Consider the following 18,086-nt stretch of genomic DNA (forward strand, 5'->3'; position numbering starts at 1 on the left):
GCCTAGTGTCCTTACATTGAAGTATATCACTGTCTTCAGCTCACAGTCAGACAGCATTGCTACCCTGTAATTGCCTTCGTACAACTTCTGTCCTTAGCTGACAGTCTCCCTGTATAGCTGTGTTAAGGGACCTACAGACACGGCGATCCGCCGCCGAGCTGCCCGATCGCCGATACGGCAGACGGGCGACCCAGCGGCGGGGGTGCAGTGACGGAGGGAGTGAAGTTTCTTCACTCCCCAGTCACCCGGCTCCATACAAGTGCAGGGAAATATGGACGAGATCGTCCATATTGGCCTGCATGCACAGCCGACGGAGCACCAGCGATGAACGAGCGTGGGGCCGCGCATTGTTCATCGCTGGTGACTCCACACTCAAAGATATGAACGTTATCTCGTTCAATATTGAACGAGATTGTTCATATCTTTGAGGATTGTCGGCCAGTGTGTAGGGCCTATAACAGTGACGTCTCCAGAGAGCTGAGTACTGTGTCACTATGCTCCCTGCAGTGCTGATGCTACTTTAACTATAGATTAACAACTGTAGTAGTCAATTAGTGGTGTCCTTGGATAAATGGAGCTGCTGATTGGAATTGCATTTATAAAGTACTTATGCAGCTTTATGTTCCAAAACTATGCTTGCCTGTAGCACTCAAGCTAAGATACCATGTAAGCAGCTAAACCACCATTTGTCCCTGAGGAAGCGTGTGATGTGTGGCTAGTGCAGCACTGTTACCGACCTGTGTTACAAGGGTTAGGTTGGCCTCAATTATCCAGTGTGAGCTGATATATGTCTGCAGCTACAGCCATACACTTTCTCTGCTCCTCCCAATGTGTTACTCCAAAGCAGGCTACCTCCAGGGCTGTCCTTCAAAAGGGAGGGCAGGCCGCGCGGCCTAGTTCCCAGCCACGCAGTCAGTTAAGCCCAGCACTGTTCTGCTCTGTCAGATGCCTGTCAGCAAGCAAGCACCACTGGAAGCAGTGGGATCCCATAGGAGGCTGGTATTACTGATTGGCTGCTACAGTGGTGATCTCCGGTCACCGGAAATAGATGGTGGCTCTCCATAAGCTATGCAGCACTCCTGTCACACACCGCCAGCTGGCTCTGCTCCAAGTTGCTGTTCTGTGTCCTTCTAAGATGGCCGCTGCTCAACTGCCAACTGTCCCTGAAGACTGCTGCAACTGCCACTGCACAAGCTGTCTCTCTCTTTCTGGGATCAATACACCTGTTGCTTATTGGTCAGTGTCCCTGTGTCAGACACAGCACTCAGGGCACAGGTAACCCTATCCCTGCTGTAAATGTAATAGTGTCCAGTCAGGGATGCATTCAGCAGGGGAAGGGGCACAAAAGTCACACTATAGTTCGTAGCAACACTGATGGGGTGCCACACCTGTATCCTGTTCCGTCTTTGATATGGAAGCACCACGCATAGCATATATCTTGACTTTTGTAGGGTGGATAGTGTTGGGTATGAAACCCTGGCAGTCAGGACACAGACAGAGGGATCCTGACATCCAGAATCCCAACACATCGAGGTAAGTATTTTCTCTTTAACCCACTCACCCCTCAACCTAACCCTAACCCCCCCCCTCCTGCAGCCTAACCCTAACCATCAACCCCCTAACCCTAACCTCCCCCACCCCCGCAGCCTAGCCCTAACCCTCCCAGTACTGCTGGTGGTTGTTCATACACACAGAAAGATGCATCACTATGTCTTAAAAATATATCTGCCGTTCAATTGATCTGCAGCTATACAGTATATGCAGATGGTGGTTGTTCATACACACAGAAAGATGCACCAATATATCTGCAGATACATTGGCCATCTGCTGTGCTGTACAACAGATGCAATATATCTGTGAAAGACATTGTTCACAGACATATTGCTTGTACACACCTGTAGATCAGCAAAATATATTTTGGCCAATCAATTGACTGGCCAATATATCTGCCACGTGTACCCAGCATTATACCTATAGATATGCTACATTATACTGCATTCCAAGGACTATGGTATATTCTTCACAGTGCTTTGCTATTATCAATCTGGCTCACTATACTGCATGCATTATCAGTATTTACCATAGGCCTATATATTTATAAAGGAACCCAAACCATGCACTGTAGTATACATATTTGCTGCAGGCAATCTATGTACTCTGTAATGGTTAGCCAGGCTTCTGTAGTGGCTCGCCATAACCTCTCTCATATCTGGGTCCCTACCACTGCATTTGCCTGGTGGGCCCTTTATGTCCCATTCTGACACAGTGGCTAGAACGTAAAGCAATTGACTTATAGTAGGTACAAGGAATGAATCCTGTGGAAGAGGTTTTTTTCCCCGTACATTTGTAATCACTGCAGATCGCCATAAAGTATATCTCTTTCATGTGAATGGAAGAAGCTTCTGGGTTCAATCAATTGGGTAATTTATATGCTCCCAGTTCATCTTTGAAATCTTTAGCAAAGTCTTCAACTTATCTGTTAGCAACCCTTAAAAGGCAAGAGAAGTAATTCTGATGAGCTAGTAGTACTGTACTAACAGGCATGTAGACAGTATGCCTGTCATTTGCATTGTGGCCCCTCACAGAACAAGATTCATGTTGTTGTCACCAATTATGTGGCTACTGTATCTGTGGGTTTCTATGTAATATCGCTGATTTAAAAATAGTGAACAATAGTTGTGTGGGGACTGTTCTTTAATATATGACTTAGGGGGACATTTACTAAGCAGTGATAAGAGCGGAGAAGTGAGCCAGTGGAGAAGTTGCCCATGGCAACCAATCAGCACTGAAGTAGCATCTATACTTTGCATTCTATAAAATGATACAGAGCTGCTGATTGGTTGATGGGGCAACTTCTCCACTGGCTCACTTCTCCGCTCTTATCACTGCTTATTAAATGTCCCCCTTAATCACAGTTTCGCTGTTTTATATACAGTATATTTGTTGTACTCCAAGTGCCAGCATGCCCTGGCAGCTATTAACATTATGCCTGACTGTGTTTGCTGGTATCTGCAGTGCTCCTGTAAAAATCATATTTAACCATTTATCTGGCACATTTTTTTTCCAAAAACCACTTAGAAACTGTCATTTTATTTAAAGTCTGAAATGGGTCAAGCATGCATACTGTATTTAAAATGTATCAAAAATGATTTTATTTATACAGGTTGAGTATCCCATATCCATATATTCCGAAATACGGAATATTCCGAAATACGGACTTTTTTGAGTGAGAGTGAGATCGTGAAACCTTTGTTTTTTGATGTCTCAATGTACACAAACTTTGTTTAATACTCAAAGTTATTAAAAATATTGTATTAAATGACCTTCAGGCTGTGTGTATAAGGTGTATATGAAACATAAATGAATTGTGTGAATGTAGACACACTTTGCTTAATGCACAAAGTTATAAAAAATATTGGCTAAAATGACCTTCAGGCTGTGTGTATAAGGTGTATATGTAACATAAATGCATTCTGTGCTTAGATTTAGGTCCCATCACCATGATATCTCTCTATGGTATGCAATTATTCCAAAATACGGAAAAATCCCATATCCAAAGTACCTCTGGTCCCAAGCATTTTGGATAAGGGAGACTCAACCTGTATGTATATATATATATATATATATATATATATATGCATGGGGTGAACCAACAGCGCCAAAGAATACAATAGAATAAAAAAATTTCACAGTATGTCAGTTATAGGTTACCCAAAAAAACTTCTAGTCACTGTATGCCACTCCCCTTTCTCTATCGTCCTAGTGGATGCTGGGGTTCCTGAAAGGACCATGGGGAATAGCGGCTCCGCAGGAGACAGGGCACAAAAAGTAAAGCTTTTCCAGATCAGGTGGTGTGTACTGGCTCCTCCCCCTATGACCCCCCTCCAGACTCCAGTTAGATTTTTGTGCCCGGCCGAGAAGGGTGCAATTCTAGGTGGCTCTCATAAAGAGCTGCTTAGAGAAAGTTTAGCTTAGGTTTTTTATTTTACAGTGATTCCTGCTGGCAACAGGATCACTGCAACGAGGGACAGAGGGGAGAAGAAGTGAACTCACCTGCGTGCAGGATGGATTGGCTTCTTGGCTACTGGACATCAGCTCCAGAGGGACGATCACAGGTACAGCCTGGATGGTCACCGGAGCCGCGCCGCCGGCCCCCTTGCAGATGCTGAAGTAAGAAGAGGTCCAGAATCGGCGGCTGAAGACTCCTGCAGTCTTCTAAAGGTAGCGCACAGCACTGCAGCTGTGCGCCATTTTCCTCTCAGCACACTTCACACGCAGTCACTGAGGGTGCAGGGCGCTGGGGGGGGGCGCCCTGGGAGGCAAATGTAAACCTATATAAAGGCTAAAAATACCTCACATATAGCCCCCAGAGGCTATATGGAGATATTTAACCCCTGCCTGTATTCACAAAATAGCGGGAGACGAGCCCGCCGAAAAAGGGGCGGGGCCTATCTCCTCAGCACACGGCGCCATTTCCTCTCACAGCTCCGCTGGTCAGGACGGCTCCCAGGTCTCTCCCCTGCACTGCACTACAGAAACAGGGTAAAACAGAGAGGGGGGGCAAATTTAATGGCAATATCTTGATATATATAAAGCAGCTATAAGGGAGCACTTATTATAAGGCTATCCCTGTCATATATAGCGCTTTTTGGTGTGTGCTGGCAGACTCTCCCTCTGTCTCCCCAAAGGGCTAGTGGGTCCTGTCTTCGTTTAGAGCATTCCCTGTGTGTCTGCTGTGTGTCGGTACGTGTGTGTCGACATGTATGAGGACGATATTGGTGTGGAGGCGGAGCAATTGCCAAATATGGGGATGTCACCTCCTAGGGGGTCGACACCAGAATGGATGCCTTTATTTATGGAATTACGGGATAGTGTCAACACGCTAAAGCAGTCGTTTGACGACATGAGGCGGCCGGACAATCAATTAGTGCCTGTCCAGGCGCCTCAAACACCGTCAGGGGCTGTAAAACGCCCTTTGCCTCAGTCGGTCGACACAGACCCAGACACAGGCACTGATTCCAGTGGTGACGAATCAACCGTATTTTCCAGTAGGGCCACACGTTATATGATTTTGGCAATGAAGGAGGCGTTACATTTAGCTGATACTACAGGTACCACTAAACAGGGTATTATGTGGGGTGTGAAAAAACTACCTATAGTTTTTCCTGAATCAGAAGAATTAAATGACGTGTGTGATGAAGCGTGGGTTGCCCCTGATAAAAAGCTGATAATTTCAAAGAAATTATTGGCATTATACCCTTTCCCGCCAGAGGTTAGGGAGCGCTGGGAAACACCTCCTAGGGTGGACAAGGCGCTAACACGCTTATCAAAACAAGTGGCGTTACCTTCTCCTGAGACGGCCGCACTTAAAGATCCATCAGATAGGAGGATGGAAAATATCCAAAAAAGTATATACACACATGCAGGTGTTATACTACGACCAGCTATAGCGACTGCCTGGATGTGCAGTGCTGGGGTAGTTTGGTCAGAGTCCCTGATTGAAAATATTGATACCCTGGACAGGGACAATATTTTACTGTCGTTAGAACAAATAAAGGATGCATTTCTTTATATGCGTGATGCACAGAGGGATATCTGCACACTGGCATCACGGGTAAGTGCTATGTCCATTTCGGCCAGAAGAGCTTTATGGACGCGACAGTGGACAGGCGATGCGGATTCAAAATGGCATATGGAAGTTTTGCCGTATAAAGGGGAGGAGTTATTTGGAGTCGGTCTATCAGATTTGGTGGCCACGGCTACAGCCGGGAAATCCACCTTTCTACCTCAAGTCACTCCCCAACAGAAAAAGGCACCGACTTTTCAACCGCAGCCCTTTCGTTCCTTTAAAAATAAGAGAGCAAAGGGCTATTCATATCTGCCACGAGGCAGAGGTCGAGGGAAGAAACAGCAACAGGCAGCTCCTTCCCAGGAACAGAAGCCCTCCCCGGCTTCTACAAAAGCCTCAGCATGACGCTGGGGCTTCTCAAGCGGACTCGGGGACGGTGGGAGGTCGTCTCAAAAATTACAGCGCGCAGTGGGCTCACTCGCAGGTAGATCCCTGGATCCTGCAGATAATATCTCAGGGGTACAGGTTGGAATTAGAGACAGATCCACCTCGCCGTTTCCTGAAGTCTGCTTTACCAACGTCCCCTTCCGAAAGGGAGACGGTTTTGGAAGCCATTCACAAGCTGTACTCTCAGCAGGTGATAGTCAAGGTACCTCTTCTACAACAAGGGAAGGGGTATTATTCCACTCTATTTGTGGTACCGAAGCCGGATGGCTCGGTAAGGCCTATTCTAAATCTGAAGTCCTTGAACCTGTACATAAAGAAGTTCAAGTTCAAGATGGAGTCACTCAGAGCAGTGATAGCGAACCTGGAAGAAGGGGACTTTATGGTATCCTTGGACATCAAGGATGCGTATCTCCACGTTCCAATTTACCCCTCACACCAGGGGTACCTCAGGTTCGTTGTACAAAACTGTCACTATCAGTTTCAGACGCTGCCGTTTGGTTTGTCCACGGCACCTCGGGTCTTTACAAAGGTAATGGCCGAGATGATGATTCTTCTTCGAAGAAAAGGCGTATTAATTAAGATGGGATTAGCAATATCTCAAGAGGTGCTAAAGCAGCACGGATGGATTCTGAATATTCCAAAATCCAAATTAATGCCGACAACTCGTCTGCTGTTCCTAGGGATGATTCTGGACACGGTTCAGAAAAAGGTTTTTCTTCCCGAGGAAAAAGCCAAGGAGTTATCCGACCTGGTCAGGAATCTCCTAAAACCAGGAAAGGTGTCTGTACATCAATGCACGCATCTTCAGATGCACCTGCGGATAACCCTGTCTCCAAGGACAAGGGTATCTCTTCTGTGGTGGTTGCAGAGGGCTCATCTATTGGAGGGCCGCAGATTCGGCATACAGGATTGGATCCTGGTGACCACGGACGCCAGCCTGAGAGGCTGGGGAGCAGTCACACAAGGAAGAAACTTCCAGGGAGTGTGGTCGAGCCTGGAAAAGTCTCTTCACATAAACATTCTGGAACTAAGAGCAATCTACAATGCTCTAAGCCAGGCGGAACCTCTGCTTCAAGGAAGACCGGTGTTGATCCAGTCGGACAACATCACGGCAGTCGCCCATGTAAACAGACAGGGCGGCACAAGAAGCAGGAGTGCAATGGCAGAAGCTGCCAGGATCCTTCGCTGGGCGGAGAATCACGTGATAGCACTGTCAGCAGTGTTCATCCCGGGAGTGGACAACTGGGAAGCAGACTTCCTCAGCAGACACGATCTTCACCCGGGAGAGTGGGGACTTCATCCAGAAGTTTTCCACATGCTAATAAACCGTTGGGAAAGACCAATGGTGGACATGATGGCGTCTCGCCTCAACAAAAAACTGGACAGGTATTGCGCCAGGTCAAGAGATCCGCAGGCAATAGCTGTGGACGCGCTGGTAACACCTTGGGTGTACCAGTCGGTGTATGTGTTTCCTCCTCTGCCTCTCATACCAAAGGTATTGAGAATCATACGGCAAAGCGGAGTAAGAACGATACTAGTGGCTCCGGATTGGCCAAGAAGGTCTTGGTACCCGGAACTTCAAGAGATGGTCACGGACGATCCGTGGCCTCTACCTCTAAGACAGGACCTGCTTCAGCAGGGACCGTGTCTATTCCAAGACTTACCGCGGCTGCGTTTGACGGCATGGCGGTTGAACGCCAGATCCTAAAAGGAAAAGGCATTCCAGAAGAAGTCATTCCTACCTTGATTAAGGCAAGAAAGGAAGTCACCGCGAAGCATTATCACCGCATTTGGCGGAAATATGTTGCGTGGTGCGAGGATCGGAGTGCTCCGACGGAGGAATTTCAACTGGGTCGTTTCCTACATTTCCTGCAATCAGGATTGTCTATGGGTCTCAAATTGGGATCTATTAAGGTTCAAATTTCGGCCCTGTCAATATTCTTCCAAAAAGAATTGGCCTCAGTTCCTGAGGTCCAGACTTTTGTCAAAGGAGTACTGCATATACAGCCTCCTGTGGTGCCTCCGGTGGCACCGTGGGATCTAAATGTAGTTTTAGATTTCCTCAAATCCCATTGGTTTGAACCACTAAAAAATGTGGATTTGAAATATCTCACATGGAAAGTGACTATGTTACTGGCCCTGGCGTCCGCCAGGAGAGTATCTGAACTGGCGGCTTTATCTTATAAAAGCCCTTATTTAATTTTCCATTCGGATAGGGCAGAGCTGCGGACGCGTCCGCATTTTCTCCCTAAGGTGGTATCAGCGTTTCACCTGAACCAGCCTATTGTAGTGCCTGCGGCTACAAGCGACTTGGAGGACTCCAAGTTGTTGGACGTTGTCAGAGCTTTAAAAATATACATTTCAAGGACGGCTGGAGTCAGAAAATCTGACTCGCTGTTTATACTGTATGCACCCAACAAGTTGGGTGCGCCTGCTTCTAAGCAGTCGATTGCTCGTTGGATTTGTAACACAATTCAACTTGCACATTCTGTGGCAGGCCTGCCACAGCCTAAATCTGTTAAGGCCCATTCCACAAGGAAGGTGGGCTCATCTTGGGCGGCTGCCCGAGGGGTCTCGGCATTACAACTCTGCCGAGCAGCTACGTGGTCAGGGGAGAACACGTTTGTAAAATTCTACAAATTTGATACCCTGGCAAAGGAGGACCTGGAGTTCTCTCATTCGGTGCTGCAGAGTCATCCGCACTCTCCCGCCCGTTTGGGAGCTTTGGTATAATCCCCATGGTCCTTTCAGGAACCCCAGCATCCACTAGGACGATAGAGAAAATAAGAATTTACTTACCGATAATTCTATTTCTCGGAGTCCGTAGTGGATGCTGGGCGCCCATCCCAAGTGCGGATTATCTGCAATACTTGTACATAGTTATTGTTAACTAATTCGGGTTATTGTTTAGGGAGCCATCTTTCAGAGGCTTTTCTGTTATCATACTGTTAACTGGGTTTAGATCACAAGTTGTACGGTGTGATTGGTGTGGCTGGTATGAGTCTTACCCGGGATTCAAAATCCTCCCTTATTGTGTACGCTCGTCCGGGCACAGTACCTAACTGGAGTCTGGAGGGGGGTCATAGGGGGAGGAGCCAGTACACACCACCTGATCTGGAAAAGCTTTACTTTTTGTGCCCTGTCTCCTGCAGAGCCGCTATTCCCCATGGTCCTTTCAGGAACCCCAGCATCCACTACGGACTCCGAGAAATAGAATTATCGGTAAGTAAATTCTTATTTTTTTGTATATGGGGCGTCTGCTAGATCTTAAGTAAAGCCCGCACTTGTACGTGTGCAGGATAAAGGAATACTGGAAAAACGAATAAGATCGGAGCGACCACAGGTGGTAATTATTCTTAGCGACTACGTATTTTCTCAAAAGTAATGCGTGGTTTATTACAAAGAACGTTTAAGACAAATGCAAAAAAGAGAAATATATATAAAGGACAACATAAAAGAGTACTTTAAAAACCATGAGGGCACATAAAAGACAAGTAGAAATGGTGCTAAAATTCATGCACTAAAAAAATGAGGATATTAAAAATAGCTAGAACTAAAATATGTAAAAAATACATATAAAAAAACTCATATAAAAAAGGCAGCTTAACTGAGGATTCGATAGTAGCAGGATTCACCCAACACGTTTCGTCTGGTCTGACTTCATCAAGGGGTAGTGGACAGAGTGGGACACATCCTCTATATACCCCTATGGGTGAGGAAGTGATTGATTACCTCACTTCCTGTAATTAATTTGCATTAGAGAACAGTATACAAAAAACACATAAAACACATATTGACTGGAACTAATAGGAGGGGAGACTGTGAATACAGTAAAGTGCTGTGTTTGCGCTTAAAAAATATGTAAGGAGTCCTTGTAAAGCTCTCTTTTCTTTCAGGGGAGTTCATTTCCGGTACGCGACGCTACTCGCGTCATTTCCGCCCCACTTCCGGTGTCCGAGAACTCCTTTCGCGCATGCGCCGGCTGATGTAAAGGGAGATGCGGCGGCCATCTTAGTGTTGTCCGTACTGTAAGACAGTCCCATGTAGTGGAAGCGGGTGCCGGCGGCCATATTTCCATTGACAATATTCATTCAAATGAATTGGTAATGGTTGTTCCATTGTCTCCAAACCAGAGGAACACATAAAAAAGAGATATAAAAGCGTAATCAGCGCTTATAAAAGATATTTAGGAATCATATGTGATCCATATTGTTTACATACTATTGAACAAGTACTATGTATAAATATATTATAAGCTTCATCAAGTGAATATATGTACAGCCTAAGGTACTAAACACTATCTTCTAATATTCATAGGGGAATGACACCCTGGAGGAAGGTGCAAAATATAGCATCAGGAGATTCATCTTAGAGTACCGGTGTTGAATACATGATTCGTATACTTGGAAAATAATTATATATATGGCAATCAGTATCGTATTGATAGTTTATATATAGGTTTATACCGTCATATACGGAAGAGTTATTGTTAGCTTGAATTAATTGTTAGATCAAGTATGGGAGTGACGCGCCCCTGATCCAGTTATTATTACAGCACCCGGTCTTCTTGGGAAGTTTCCTAACCCAGTACTGGCCGGGCCAACACTGCTTGGCTTCCAAGATCGGACGAATTTGGGCATATCCAGTGTGGTATGGCTGTAAATTAGGATCTGGGCAGCAGTGATGAAAAAGATGTCCAGAGGTTGGGGAGCCACTGCACGGCGTTCCAACATGAACCTTGATAGGAAAGGAAAAGCAGGTGGACGGTTTCAATAAAGAAATACTGAGAATAACAGGCTTACGTCATAAAAAGGGAGCTATTTTGTAGCCTTCATTGAGTCTGTCTGGGTGGAGTGATTTCATTTCGTTTATCCAGAACATCTCTCTCCTAGATAGAAGGTTGGAGAGGTCCCCCCCTCTTTCTCCGAGTGTCACCAGTTCTATACCCTTGAACGTAAGTTCCTCCGGGTTGGAGCCATGGTGTTGCAGGAAATGTCTGGATACGGCATGTGTTTGGACCTTGTTCTTAATATTTCTTATATGCTCCTGTATGTGGAGTTTCAGTGGCCTTTTTGTCTTGCCGATATACTTCATCTTGCAGGGACATTCCAAGAGATAGATTACTGAAGATACATTACAGTTGATAAAGTGCTTAATCTTGTACTCCTTGGTTTCACCTGTATTCTTGAATGTCTTTCTGTTCGGATTCACGTACTTACAGATATTGCAATGACCACATTTAAAACATCCCACACACTTCGGTAGTATCCCCTTTGATGTTTCATGGTTTCTTAACATGCTGGGTGCGAGGAGGTCCTTCAAATTCTGGGATTTCCTAAATACCACGTGAGGTTCAGTTGGTAAGTAGTCTTTAAGAATGGGGTCCATTAGCAGTATATCCAGTGTGATTTTAGTGCTTGTTTAATTAGGTTGTCATGTTTACTGTAGGTGGTGATGAATCTGATGGTATCTTTATTGTTCTCCTTGGATTTATATTCCAGAAGTTTGTTTCTTTCCAAGGTCTTTGCTTTAGTATTAGCTGTAGCTATGATGTGTTCAGGGTATCCCTTTTCTTTGAATCTCTCCGTGTAGACGGACAATTGGGCATCACGATCCTCCACTTTTTTGCAATTCCGTGCAATCCTAGTAAACTGTGAGAGGGGAATGTTGTTCTTCCATCGTTTAAGATGGTTACTCCGATAATGGACAAAGCTGTTTGCATACACGTTTTTAATGAAGTTTCTTGTTATGATCTCTTTTACTTGGTGGGTCAGTATCAGATCCAGGAACTCTATTTGTTCCGTACTATTATTAGATGTAAACTTCCGGTTCATGGTATTGTCAGATATATAAATAAGGAAGTCTTTAAAAGAAGGTTCATCGCCACCCCATATGATTAAAATATCATCTATATACCTTTTGTAAAATATGATATTTGGCTTAAAAGGATGGTTAGTAAAAATATATTCATTTTCCCAGTGACCCATAAAAAGATTAGCGAAACTTTGCGCGAATATAGTGCCCATCGCTGTCCCACAGGTCTGGAGGTAAAAACGATCCAGAAATTTAAAATAATTATGTTTTAAAATAAAATCCATAATTTCACAGATAAAAGTCTGGTGGTCATCCTTGATGAGATGGTCCTTATCCATGAAAAAGTTGCATGCCTGAATCCCCTTCTCATGTTTGATGCATGTGTAGAGAGACTGTACATCTATCGTGACCCATCTATACGTGTCTTTCCATACTTGTGATTCTATAAGGTTAAGATTTGAGGTGGTATCTTTAAGATACGCAGGTAGGTCCGTGACGTACTTTCTGAGAAAGATATCCACGTACTCCGACAGGTGGGATGTTAGGGAGTCAATTCCTGCCACAATGGGCCTCCCAGGTGGGTTGGTCATCGATTTGTGTACTTTTGGGAGGAAGTAGAAGATGGGGGTAACGGGGTTGGTGTTCAGGAGGTACTGGTATTCCTCCTTAGACAATGTCTCGTTTCTGAGGCCTTTAAGGAGGATAACTCTTAGTTCCTCCACAAAAGGTTCCTTTGGATCCGCTGTTAGTAGTTTATAAGAGGACTTGTCCCCTAGAAGTCTCTCTGCTTCCGCAATATACGCCATGCGGTCCATGATCACCAGCCCCCCCCCCCCTTTATCAGCTGGTTTTAAAATGGTGTCCTTATTGTCCTGTATTTGTTTGATCGATTGTCTTTCTCGGTTTGTTAGATTCTTTTCCTTAATGGGTTGGATTTCCGCCTCACATAGGTCTTTCATCACTAAGTCATAGAATATGCCTATGTTATTTCCCTTGGATTCCAGTGGGTAGAATTTCGATACCGGTCTCAATCCTGATTTTGATTGTTCGTAGTTCCGTACAACTGCGTCTTCTTTCCTTAGAAAGTGACGCTTCAGAGTGAGTTTCCTTACAAATTTAATCAAGTCCACAAATGTATCGAATTTATTCATCCCTTTCGTGGGTGCGAACGACAAGCCTTTATTTAAGAGAGAGATTTCATGCGTAGTTAGGTCATGGCTTGATATATTGAAGATGCCTTTGGGTGTGGAATGTTCTACTGCAGATTCCTTCTTTTGAAGCGACTTTTTCCTGCCACCCCCACGGCATCCTCTTCTTCTAACTGTCTTTTTCGAGGTGATGCATATCTCTCTCCCTCCTTGATGGTGGTTCTTAACGTGTCCCTGACCCTTGTACTTGGTCCTGAGGATAAAAAAATGTCCTCTCCTGTTGAGTCTAATTTGTGCAGTGCTGAGAATCTATTGGTAGTCTGTAGGTATTTCCCTTCTTGTTGAATATGACTCTGCAGTCTTCTTTTTCCTTTCTGTGGTATTGATTGCCAATATTCCCTTCTCCCTTTTTGTTCTTGTGGTCCCTCTTTACTGAACCTGTTCCAGTTTTTTACTTTGTTGTTCTCATAATCCTGTTTGTCCCTACTAAATTTCTTTTCTTTATTCCTGATTACTAAGTCCTCTATATGTTCTAGCTTTTTATTAAGAACTTTTTCATTGATCTTGAAATTTTACTTGTCCTTAAAATTCTCAAAGCCCTTTTCGGTTTCATTAATTTCCATTTCTAGATTTCCTAGAATACGTTTTTTCTCCGTAATGAGCAATCTCATCAAATTGATCGAATAATTGTGCAGAATGTTGTCCCATTCTTTCATGAAAACATGATTGTCAGTCCCAAAGGTAGGTTGTTTTAGGATCCTAAGGCCTCTGCGGACTCTGTCCACACTTACATAGTGTTCTAAACCTTTAATGTCCCATCAGGCTTTAACCTCCTTAACGATTAGTCTCTCTATGTCCCAAAACATGTTATCAAGGTTATCTGATGTAGGTGCCTCTTCGGGTTTGTTAGTTTCATTGAAAATTCTATTGCATAAATTACTTCTCTTGTCCGTACGTTCATTTATTCTGAATATATTGTGTTTAGTCTACTGGCCCAGTCTAAGGCAGCTGTAAGAAACAGTACAGAGGTATGTGTGTATGGGGTGAACCAACAGCGCCAAAGAATACAGTAGAATAAAAAAATTTCACAGTATGTCAGTTATAGGTTACCCCAAAAAACATCTAGTCACTGTATGCCACTCCCCGTTTTTGTGTATGGGGCGTCTGCTAGATCTTAAGTAAAGCCCGCACTTGTACGTGTGCAGGATAAAGGAATATTGGAAAAACGAATAAGATCGGAGCGACCACAGGTGGTAATTATTCTTAGCGACTACGTATTTTCTCAAAAATAATGCGTGGTTTATTACAAATGACGTTTAAGACATATACAAAAAAGAGAAATATATATAAAGGACAACATAAAAGAGTACTTTAAAAACCATGAGGGCACATAAAAGACAAGTAGAAATGGTGCTAAAATTCATGCACTAAAAAAATGAGGATATTAAAAAATAAGAATTTACTTACCGATAATTCTATTTCTCATAGTCCGTAGTGGATGCTGGGGACTCCGAAAGGACCATGGGGAATAGCGGCTCCGCAGGAGACTGGGCACAAAGTAAAAGCTTTAGGACTAGCTGGTGTGCACTGGCTCCTCCCCCTATGACCCTCCTCCAAGCCTCAGTTAAGATTTTGTGCCCGAACGAGAAGGGTGCAATCTAGGTGGCTCTCCTGAGCTGCTTAGAGTAAAAGTTTAAATAGGTTTTTTTATTTTCAGTGAGACCTGCTGGCAACAGGCTCACTGCATCGAGGGACTAAGGGGAGAAGAAGCGAACTCACCTGCGTGCAGAGTGGATTGGGCTTCTTAGGCTACTGGACATTAGCTCCAGAGGGACGATCACAGGCCCAGCCATGGATGGGTCCCGGAGCCGCGCCGCCGGCCCCCTTACAGAGCCAGAAGAGTGAAGAGGTCCGGAAAATCGGCGGCAGAAGACGTCCTGTCTTCAATAAGGATATTAAAAATAGCTAGAACTAAAATATGTTAAAAATAACTATAAAAAAATTCATATAAAAAAGGCAGCTTAACTGAGGATTCGATAGTAGGAGGATTCACCCAACGTGTTTCGTCTGGTCTGACTTCATCAAGGGGTAGTGGACAGAGTGGGACACATCCTCTATATATACCCCTATAGGTGAGGAAGTGATTGATTACCTCACTTCCTGTAATTAATTTGCATTAGAGAACAGGATACAAAAAACACATAAAACACATATTGACTGGAACTAATAGGAGGGGAGACTGTGAATACAGTAAAGCGCTGTGTTTGCGCTTAAAAAATATGTAAGGAGTCCTTGTAAAGCTCTCTTTTCTTTCAGGGGAGTTCATTTCCGGTACGCGACGCTACTCGCGTCATTTCCGCCCCACTTCCGGTGTCCGAGAACTCCTTTCGTGCATGCGCCGGCTGATGTAAAGGGAGATGCGGCGGCCATCTTAGTGTAGTCCGTACTGTAAGACAGTCCCATGTAGTGGAAGCGGGTGCCGGCGGCCATATTTCCATTGACAATATTCATTCAAATGGATTGGTACTAATAATAGTACGGAACAAATAGAGTTCCTGGATCTAATACTGACCCACCAAGAAAAAGAGATCATAACAAGAAACTTCATTAAAAACGTGGATACAAACAGCTATGTCCATTATCGGAGTAACCATCTTAAACGATGGAAGAACAACATTCCTCTCTCACGGTTTACTAGGATGGCACGGAATTGCAAAAAAGTGGAGGATCGTGATGCCCAATTGTCCGTCTACACGGAGAGATTCAAAGAAAAGGGATACCCTGAACACATCATAGCTACAGCTAATACTAAAGCAAAGACCTTGGAGAGAAACAAACTTCTGGAATATAAATCCAAGGAGAACAATAAAGATACCATCAGATTCATCACCACCTACAGTAAACATGACAACCTAATTAAACAAGCACTAAAATCACACTAGAACATACTGCTAATGGACCCCATTCTTAAAGACTACTTACCAACTGAACCTCACGTGGTATTTAGGAAATCCCAGAATTTGAAGGACCTCCTCGCACCCAGCATGTTAAGAAACCATGAAACATCAAAGGGGATACTACCGAAGTGTGTGGGATGTTTTAAATGTGGTCATTGCAATATCTGTAAGTACGTGAATCCGAACAGAAGGACATTCAAGAATACAGGTGAAACCAAGGAGTACAAGATTAAGCACTTTATCAACTGTAATGTATCTTCAGTAATCTATCTCTTGGAATGTCCCTGCAAGATGAAGTATATCGGCAAGACGAAAAGGCCACTGAAACTCCGCATACAGGAGCATATAAGAAATATTAAGAACAAGGTCCAAACACATGCCGTATCCAGACATTTCCTGCAACACCATGGCTCCAACCCGGAGGAACTTACGTTCAAGGGTATAGAACTGGTGACACTCGGAGAAAGAGAGGGGGACCTCTCCAACCTTCTATCAAGGAGAGAGATGTTCTGGATAAACGAAATGAAATCACTCCACCCAGACGGACTCAATGAAGGCTACGAAATAGCTCCCTTTTTATGACATAAGCCTGTTATTCTCAGTATTTCTTTATTGAAACCGTCCATCTGCTTTTCCTTTCCTATCAAGGTTCATGTTGGAACGCCGTGCAGTGGCTCCCCAACCTCTTGACATCTCTTTCATCACTGCTGCCCAGATCCTAATTTACAGCCATACCACACTGGATATGCCCAAATTCGTCCGATCTTGGAAGCCAAGCAGTGTTGGCCCGGCCAGTACTGGGTTAGGAAACTTCCCAAGAAGACCGGGTGCTGTAATAATAACTGGATCAGGGGCGCATCACTCCCATACTCAATCTAACAATTAATTCAAGCTAACAATAACTCTTCCGTATATGACTGTATAAACCTATATATAAACTATCAATACGATACTGATTGCCATATATATAATTATTTTCCAAGTATACGAATCATGTATTCCACACATGTACTCTAAGATGAATCTCCTGATGCTATATTTCGCACCTTCCTCCAGGGTATCATTCCCCTATGAATATTAGAAGATAGTGTTTAGTACCTTAGGCTGTACATATATTCACTTAATGAAGCTTATAATATATTTATCCATAGTACTTGTTCAATAGTATGTAAACAATATGGATCACATATGATTCCTAAATAGCTTTTATAAGCACTGATTACGCTTTTATATCTCTTTTTTATGTGTTCCTCCGGTTTGGAGACAATGGAACAACCATTACCAATCCATTTGAATGAATATTGTCAATGGAAATATGGCCGACGGCACCCGCTTCTACTACATGGGACTGTCTTACAGTACGGACTACACTAAGATGGCCGCCGCATCTCCCTTTACATCAGCCGGCGCATGCGCGAAAGGAGTTCTCAGACACCGGAAGTGGGGCGGAAATGACGCGAGTAGCGTCGCGTACCGGAAATGAACTCCCCTGAAAGAAAAGAGAACTTTACAAGGACTCCTTACATATTTTTAAGCGCAAGCACAGCGCTTTACTGTATTCACAGTCTCCCCTCCTATTAGTTCTAGTCAATATGTGTTTTATGTGTTTTTTGTATCCTGTTCTCTAATGCAAATTAATTACAGGAAGTGAGGTAATCAATCACTTCCTCACCCATAGGGGTATATATAGAGGATGTGTCCCACTCTGTCCACTACCCCTTGATGAAGTCAGACCAGACGAAACGCATTGGGTGAATCCTGCTACTATCGAATCCTCAGTTAAGCTGCCTTTTTTATATGAATGTTTTAATATGTATTTTTTACATATTTTAGTTCTAGTTATTTTTAATATCCTCATTTTTTTAGTGCATGAATTTTAGCACCATTTCTACTTGTCTTTTATGTGCCCTCATGGTTTTTAAAGTACTCTTTTATGTTGTCCTTTATATATATTTCTCTTTTTTGCATTTGTCTTAAACGTTCTTTGTAATAAACCCCGCATTATTTTTGAGAAAATACGTAGTCGCTAAGAATAATTACCATTATATATAAATATATATATATATATTTATATTTAAAACATCTGTAAAATATAATTTTTTCAAATATCAAAACATCGCGACCTTCACCACTGGAACACTGGACATCACG

General features: G+C 43.7%; 2 long non-coding RNA genes and 2 pseudogenes across 2 annotated transcripts in view; 2 read left to right on the top strand and 2 right to left on the bottom strand.

Annotated features, from left to right (window-relative positions):
- LOC134909395 (uncharacterized) overlaps positions 1–1,547 on the bottom strand; it is a 48,010-nt gene extending 46,463 nt beyond the window's left edge. Inside the window, exon 1 of the long non-coding RNA XR_010175910.1 lies at positions 738–1,547. This is a non-coding gene — a long non-coding RNA (uncharacterized LOC134909395). The remainder of the gene's footprint in view (positions 1–737) is intronic.
- The window catches only part of LOC134909394 (uncharacterized), a 203,104-nt gene continuing 186,219 nt past the window's right edge, over positions 1,202–18,086 (top strand). The window contains exon 1 of the long non-coding RNA XR_010175907.1: positions 1,202–1,533. This is a non-coding gene — a long non-coding RNA (uncharacterized LOC134909394). The remainder of the gene's footprint in view (positions 1,534–18,086) is intronic.
- LOC134912761 (5S ribosomal RNA) lies at positions 10,563–10,680 on the bottom strand (annotated as a pseudogene).
- LOC134912762 (5S ribosomal RNA) lies at positions 16,657–16,774 on the top strand (annotated as a pseudogene).

This window comes from Pseudophryne corroboree, chromosome 4, assembly GCF_028390025.1.
Source record: "Pseudophryne corroboree isolate aPseCor3 chromosome 4, aPseCor3.hap2, whole genome shotgun sequence".
NCBI lineage: Eukaryota > Metazoa > Chordata > Amphibia > Anura > Myobatrachidae > Pseudophryne > Pseudophryne corroboree.